Source organism: Sinocyclocheilus anshuiensis, unplaced genomic scaffold (genome assembly GCF_001515605.1).
Source record: "Sinocyclocheilus anshuiensis isolate Anshui unplaced genomic scaffold, SAMN03320099.WGS_v1.1 scaffold1474, whole genome shotgun sequence".
NCBI classification, from domain to species: Eukaryota; Metazoa; Chordata; class Actinopteri; order Cypriniformes; family Cyprinidae; genus Sinocyclocheilus; species Sinocyclocheilus anshuiensis.
In genome coordinates, this window is record NW_015558627.1 from 347,224 (window position 1) to 354,430 (window position 7,207).

Genomic DNA, 7,207 nt, shown 5'->3' on the forward strand with positions numbered 1-7,207 from the left:
TAACTGCAACTCTAAAATGGAGTTTAATATGAACTCCTTACCAGTGTTAAAATCAACACTTAAAAATATTAAATTTAACACTTTATAACCACCACTCTGACATGCGAACGTTTAGGCTATACATCTATTTTTGGGAGGGTTCAATGTTTGTTCAACCAGACTTTATAAACTAGACTTCCCCTTCAAACAAAAGAAAAATGACCAAACAGGCAAATCAATCAGGCTTAAAGACATGTTATTTTGAGTGCGAGTAACACCAGATTGATTGGCTTACAAACCAGAAATGAACAAATATCACAAGACATAATCTCAAAAGAAGAAAATACAGTAATTCTTATCTGAAAGATGTTGATGTGGAAAAGAAGTATCTATAGTCCATATGGTCGTAGTCCAAAGGAGTGTAGGCCAAAAACACATTCAACAATCCACTATCATGAAGGCTTGCAAAAATATACACACTAGACAGTTCACGCTGTTTCTCCAAAAAAACAATACAAATATATATTCCTTGTGAAATGCCATCCAAAAATTGGAATTCACACTGGTAGATGCTTTTGCAGCTCCTATATGCTATGGCCTTCACCCAATGTGTGTAAAAACACTGAAGACTGAAGGCTGCTCTTTAAACAGGCCTTACCATGTGGGATTAGCAGCTCAGGCTAACCCACGAAACCGTAAACCGTAGACCTGAGGCCCTCATTCTGGGCAATAAACAGAAGTTTCCCACAAAACAACATGCGAGTCAATATCAGGTAGGCCATTCCTACCTCTCTATAACATCACTGACTTCCTCTTTGTCTATCCAGGGTTATATTCCTAGATACCTATAGCTAACCAGCGCCCCCTTATTGGCAGGGAAGAGAAACTACAGGAAAAACATGTTAGTCTCTAAGACTGTTACAACTTCTTAGAGTTAACATTTACGTCACACAATAATGTTTTATGTGAAAATGACTACATTGAATGCCATACTCTTCACTTACTGCTTTTAATTTAAGCAAATCCATAGATTAGCTTTAGAAATTGCATGCATGGACACACTTTGAAATTAATTGCCGTCATAAAATACTGTAAAATCTAACAGCAAAACGTTTACATTTAATACATGTAGGCAGCTAACAGAGTGCCAACTAAAACTGCTTAGTAAAATTGTATAAAAATTGTCAACACATCACTGCAGTATATACAATCAAGCCGGCAGGATTACATAAAAAAATAAATAAAAATAAAGTAGTGCAGGATTGTGTAACCTGAGGTAGACACTTATATCAGATGAAGTAACAAGGAACAACTTCACAGTGAACTCATTTAAATAAGAAATCAGATAATACAACTCTCTGATACACCATAAAATTGTGAATCACACCCGTATGACATTTGGGCATCAAAAGATTTGAAATGTCTTAATCTTTCCCTTTCTATAACCAGTACCTTCATTGGTAGGTTTTCAGTCACTTGAAAAGCATGGAAGTGATCATGGAAACATGTTTCATGCTCAATCAAAACAAAAAACACTTTACCATTGTGTAAAATGATTGAGGTTATTTTGCTGAAAACTGGCATGTTTTCATCAGTACCCGTGCAAACAAAGAGTCCAACACGATACTCAACACCACAACATTTTGCCCACTTTGTGAGATTGACAGTGGCTTGTGAATCAATGTGGAGAGATGCAGTTATATTTTCTGAAAATTCAAGTGTCTCAAGTGAACACATTTTGACTGGACCAGACTCAACTGCCTTTAAAGACAAGCATTCCCAATGTTATGCTACTGCAAACTGGTGTTTATTTGCAAGTGAAACGGTCAAATTTTTGAAGTTCTTCACAGAATCTTTAAAAACATTTGTGTTTCGCTTCAAATCTCATGGTCCAGATATGAATGAGTGGTCCGATCTTTCTAATGCACCTTGGGTAATGGACCATAAAATGATGTTTTGGAAGCAAGTTTTTTGATGGGTACAGTTCTTTAAAGAGTTTATGATGTTCAATAATAAGGTGCTTTAAATAAACTGTCATCCCCTCAGTGATTGAGTAAGAGAGTGATTGAGTAAGAGAACACAATGTTTATGATGTTCAACAACAAGAGCAACAAGCGCCAGTGCAAATCATCATCTGGTACCAGGTCACCAAATATCAAAGGTATGTTTGTGACTAAACACAGTGTTTGCGATGCATTTAAGCCTAATCCATGTCCTCCGCAGTCAAGGTTAATATTTGTGGGCTTGTTTTTAGTTTCCATATAGCCATAATTAAAAGCATACGTCCTGTTCAACAAGCGTTCTTTAGAGATGAAATGTTCAATTAGATATTCAAAAAGTAGTTTTATCTCATATTGACCAACCCCTTCCAAAATATCATGCATGATGTCGACAGCATAGTTTTCCCCAGTATTGAAATACTGCAAAGTATTGAGCATGCTTTTCCTCTTGATGCCAAAAGAAGAGGTTAGTGTTGGATCATCTACCAAACTGGCATAATGCTGATCAATCAGTACTGGTGATCTTAAAGTCAAACTTGAATTTGGCCATGAACCCTTCTTCTGCTCTGGACAATGGGTGAGCCCGTAACCAGACCATATCCATGAACCCTTCCTCTGCTCTGGACAATGGATGAGCCCGTAACCAGACCATATCTCCCACCTGATACTGGGTTCGCTTGCGATTACGGTTATAATAGCGTTGCTGTTTAGCCTGAGCTCGTTCCACATTCTCTTTGACAAGACGGAGGAGGTTATGGTGTCGGTCCAAAGTTGGGTAAATAATGTCATTAGGATCTGGCGTGCTACGGTACTGAATAGCTCTTTCCAAGGGACCTTTGAGTTTACTTCGTAGGTTTATCTCAGCTGGAGTGTATCCAGTACTTTCTTGCCAAGCTGTATTAATGGCAAATCTGAACTCAGCAAGCCATCGATCCCATTGCCGATGGTGATCAGCGACATAAGATGCCATCATAGTCTTTAATGTTCTGTTGATGCGCTCTGTCAAGTTTGTCTGGGGGTGATAGGCGGTTGTGAGTTTCTGTACTACTCCCCACTGCTTACATATAAGGTTGAGTAGATTGGAGGTGAACTGAGCCCCTCTATCTGAGACAAGAAAAGCAGGAGTCCCCCATCTAGTAAAGATCTCTTCAACCAGGATCCTAGCAATTTGAGGTGCTTTAGCTCGTCTTAATGGGAACAATTCCACCCACTTTGAACAATAATCAACAATGACCAATAAATGCTCATTTTGCTTGGCGCTCTTAGGGAAAGGTCCCATCAGGTCTACCCCCAACATGTACCCAGGTTCAACGATTTGAGTTGACTGAAGATGACCAGATAGTTTAGAAAGGGACGGTTTGTATCTCTGGCATGTCAAACATTCTTTACAATGTTTCCAGACGTCAGACCTAATGCTTGGCCAAAAAACTACTTCCAGGAGTCTGAGGAGGGTTTTGAGTCTTCCAAGATGACCGCCAAGTGGATTGTCATGAGCATAACACAGGAAATCTTTTTGCAAACGGGAAGGGATAATTAATTGAAGTTTATTACCTATTTGTTTATCCGGCATACTTCGAAACCATAGACCATTTTCCATAACGTAGTGCACGCGTAAAGGGTCTTGATCCGGTTGGGACTTTGACTCTGCAATCAGCTCCTGAATCTCTGAATCATCCTGTTGTGCCGCAGCAATGTTGGAAACATCAATAGGTAAGTTAGACTGAAAAAATGTAGACTGTGGGGTTTTGATTACTGCAATCATGTCCGCTGTAGCATGCTCTGGTGTCCTAGACAGTACATCGGGAACGACATTGCATTGGGCTTTACGATATTTAACTTTAAATTCGTATCCTTGTAACCGAATGGTCCAACGGGTCAGCCTTGACGACGGTTTGGGATGTTGGAAAACCCATGTTAGGGCTGCATGATCCGTAACCACCTCAAATGGCCTCCCTTCAAGATACGGTCTCCATTTTTCAACGGCCCACACTACCGCCAAACACTCTTTCTCAGACACAGAATATGCCTTCTCTGCCCCTCGGAATAATCTGGATGCATAGGCAACGACCCGCTCTCCTTCCTCCATTTCTTGAGTCAACACCGCACCCAGTCCAATCTCACTTGCGTCTGTCTGTACTCTAAATTGCTTGTTGAAATCAGGTGGCATTAACACGGGTGCTTGAGTTAAACTTTGTTTGATAGTATCAAATGAATCTTGGCACTCTTCGGTCCAGGTCCATGTGGCTTTCTTCTGCTTCAAGGCATGCAAGGGAGCTGCCTTTTCTGATAAATTAGGAATGAACCGGTGATACCAGCCTGCCAACCCTAAAAAACGCTGAACATCTTTTAGTGATTGAGGAGTGGGGAATGCATTAATTGCTGCCACCTTGGCTGGATCCGTCTTGACTCCCTCCGTGGATACAATGTGACCCAGAAAAGCAATGGTACGTTGCATGAAATTACACTTAGTCAGATTGAGCGTGAGCCCTGCATCATGTAAGCATTGTAACACCTGATTGATATGTTGAAGGTGTTCTTCCTCGTTTCTTGAGTACACAATTATGTCATCAATGTACACTAGGCAGCACTTTCCTCTTACCCTCTTCAGGACATGCTCCATTAACCTTTGGAATGTAGCTGCTGCATTTTTCAGGCCGAACAGCAGGCGCCGGAATTCAAATAATCCTGCGGACGTCACAAATGCCTTTTTTGTACGCTATCAGCTTCCATTCCTATCTGCCAGTATCCACTCTTAAGATCTAATGTGGTAAATATGGCAGCTCCATGTAGCGACTCCAAGATTTCTTGAATCTGCGGCATTGGGTATGCATCCAGATGAGTCTTAGCATTGAGGTTACGATAATCAATGCATAATCTCGAGCTCCCATCCTTTTTTGGTACAACTACCACTGGAGACGCCCATGGTGAAACTGATGGTTGTATAATTTCCTTGTGTAAGAGTTCCTGGACCTCAGCATCTACAAATTGTTGTTTATCTATGGACAGTCTATATGCCTTCTTCCTCACTGGCACCTCATCAGTAGTTATGATGCAGTGTTTTACCTCATTAGTGCGTCCAATGTCTTGTGAGCATACGGTGGGCCAGTTAAATAAAAGACCTTCCAACTCCTTCTTGTATGGCTGAGTAATTTCAGCTTTCCATGCAACCTGTTGAATGGAGTGTAGGACTGATTCTGAAGTTGATACAGTTGGAACGGCAAGATAGAAATGAACGGAGGATATGGAGTCTTGCCTCAGAAATGGAAACACATGATCAGTCAGGTCATCTGTGGCTGTAAGTCTATACTGGGCTTTTTTTTAAATCTAGCACAACTCCCGTCTTCACCAAAAAATCCATACCAAGAATAATTGGCACAGACAAATCTCTGTCCCTCAAAATGAATATTGTCAATGTCAGCCCTTGACCTTGGATTTCACACTGCCACTGCACTTTTCCTACGGCTTCATGCCTCTGGCCATTGGCTAGCATGAAAACTTGGCCTTCGCTTGGATCACAAGGTTCACCCTGACTCAATTGCTTCCAGAGAGATTCACACATGAGCGTCAAAGTGCTTCCAGTATCCACCATTGCAGAACAGAATCTACTACGAAGTATGATCGGGATGTTGACTGTGTTGAATGTGGTTTGCTTGGCTTTTAATACTGGCTGCACAACCCTTGTGTTTGCTGGTGCATGCTTTGCTTGGAGCTCACGGTCATTGAGCAATTTCTTCCTTTGCTCAACTGCATTCCCTTGACTCCAATACCTTTTTGCTTCATCAAAGTTTCGCTCAATTTGAGTGCCTATCTTGACCAGCTCACCTACATTGCCGACTGTTCCTCGTAACAAACTGGCCAATCGGGGATTACAGTTTCAAAGAATAGCCTGTACTATATCTTTTTCAGACATCCCCCGTTTCCATCTTAGACACAGTGCCCGATAATGAAATGCAAAGTCTCTTATATTTTCCCTTACCCCTTGCTTTCTCTCCAACAGTTTACGTGCTGCCACATCATCATAATCCTCACTAAGGAATGAACGAAGAAATAGCTCTTTGAATTGTCTCCACCCATGCACATTTCTTTTCTCTGCTTGCCACCAATCCTTGGCAGTCCCCTTCAGCACCGATGTAAGGGCAGCCATTATCTCCCCGTCATTAAGTGGGCGCACAGCAAAATATTCCTCGCAACGTTCTATGAAGCCAATGGGATCTTCATCTTGTTCATCCCCAAAACATGGAAAATCTAACTTGACTGGAGGATTATATGCTGAATTTGAGTTTCCTAACCAAGTTATTTGGTGTTGGGGTACATCATAAGTTTGATCCTGAGATTTCGAAATGACATTTACATTTAGTCATTTTGCAGACGCTTTTATCCAAAGCGACTTACAATTTGGGGATACATAAAGCATAATGACAGCACTAGATCTAGATAATATGGGAGTAGACGTGGGCGGAACCCGATCTTTCAACTTGCTTTCAATCTGCACATCTCGTCTTCTAAGACAGTCTATCATTGATTGGCCCAAGTCTTGCACAGACACTTCTATTTTCCTCTCAACTCGTTCACATTCGCGTTTTATGCGATACAGCAGGCGATCTTCCACAGTCTGGCATCTAGTCTGAAATTCATTGCGTGTGATATATTCACCCAGCTTTTCATCACAGTCTTTAACTTGACCTTCTAGTGTATTCACACGTTCAATCAAACTTGCAATAGCCTCTGATGTTCTCCTGTTCACGAGCTTCATGATCTTCGTCGGAATCTATATACAAATCACTGAACGTCGTAATTAATTCTCTAAGAGTTTCTCTGTGGCTGGTGAAAGCATCAGAAGAGAAATCCACCTTGGGCATGGATCCATCCTCATCCAAAGCATCCTGACTCGCCATTCTATACTATAATGTGGAAAGAGAAAACTAAAATGAACAAACCCTTTAAGTCCCTGTTCGGGCACCACTCTATAACCACCACTCTGACATGCGAAAGTTTAGGCTATACATCTATTTTTGGGAGGGTTCAATGTTTGTTCAACCAGACTTTATAAACTAGACTTCCCCTTCAAACAAAAGAAAAATGACCAAACAGGCAAATCAATCAGGCTTAAAGACATTATTTTGAGTGCGAGTAACACCAGATTGATTGGCTTACAAAACAGAAATTAGGGCTGCACGATAAATCGCATGCGATATTTAATGCGCATCTTGTCAGTAAAGACGGTTCTG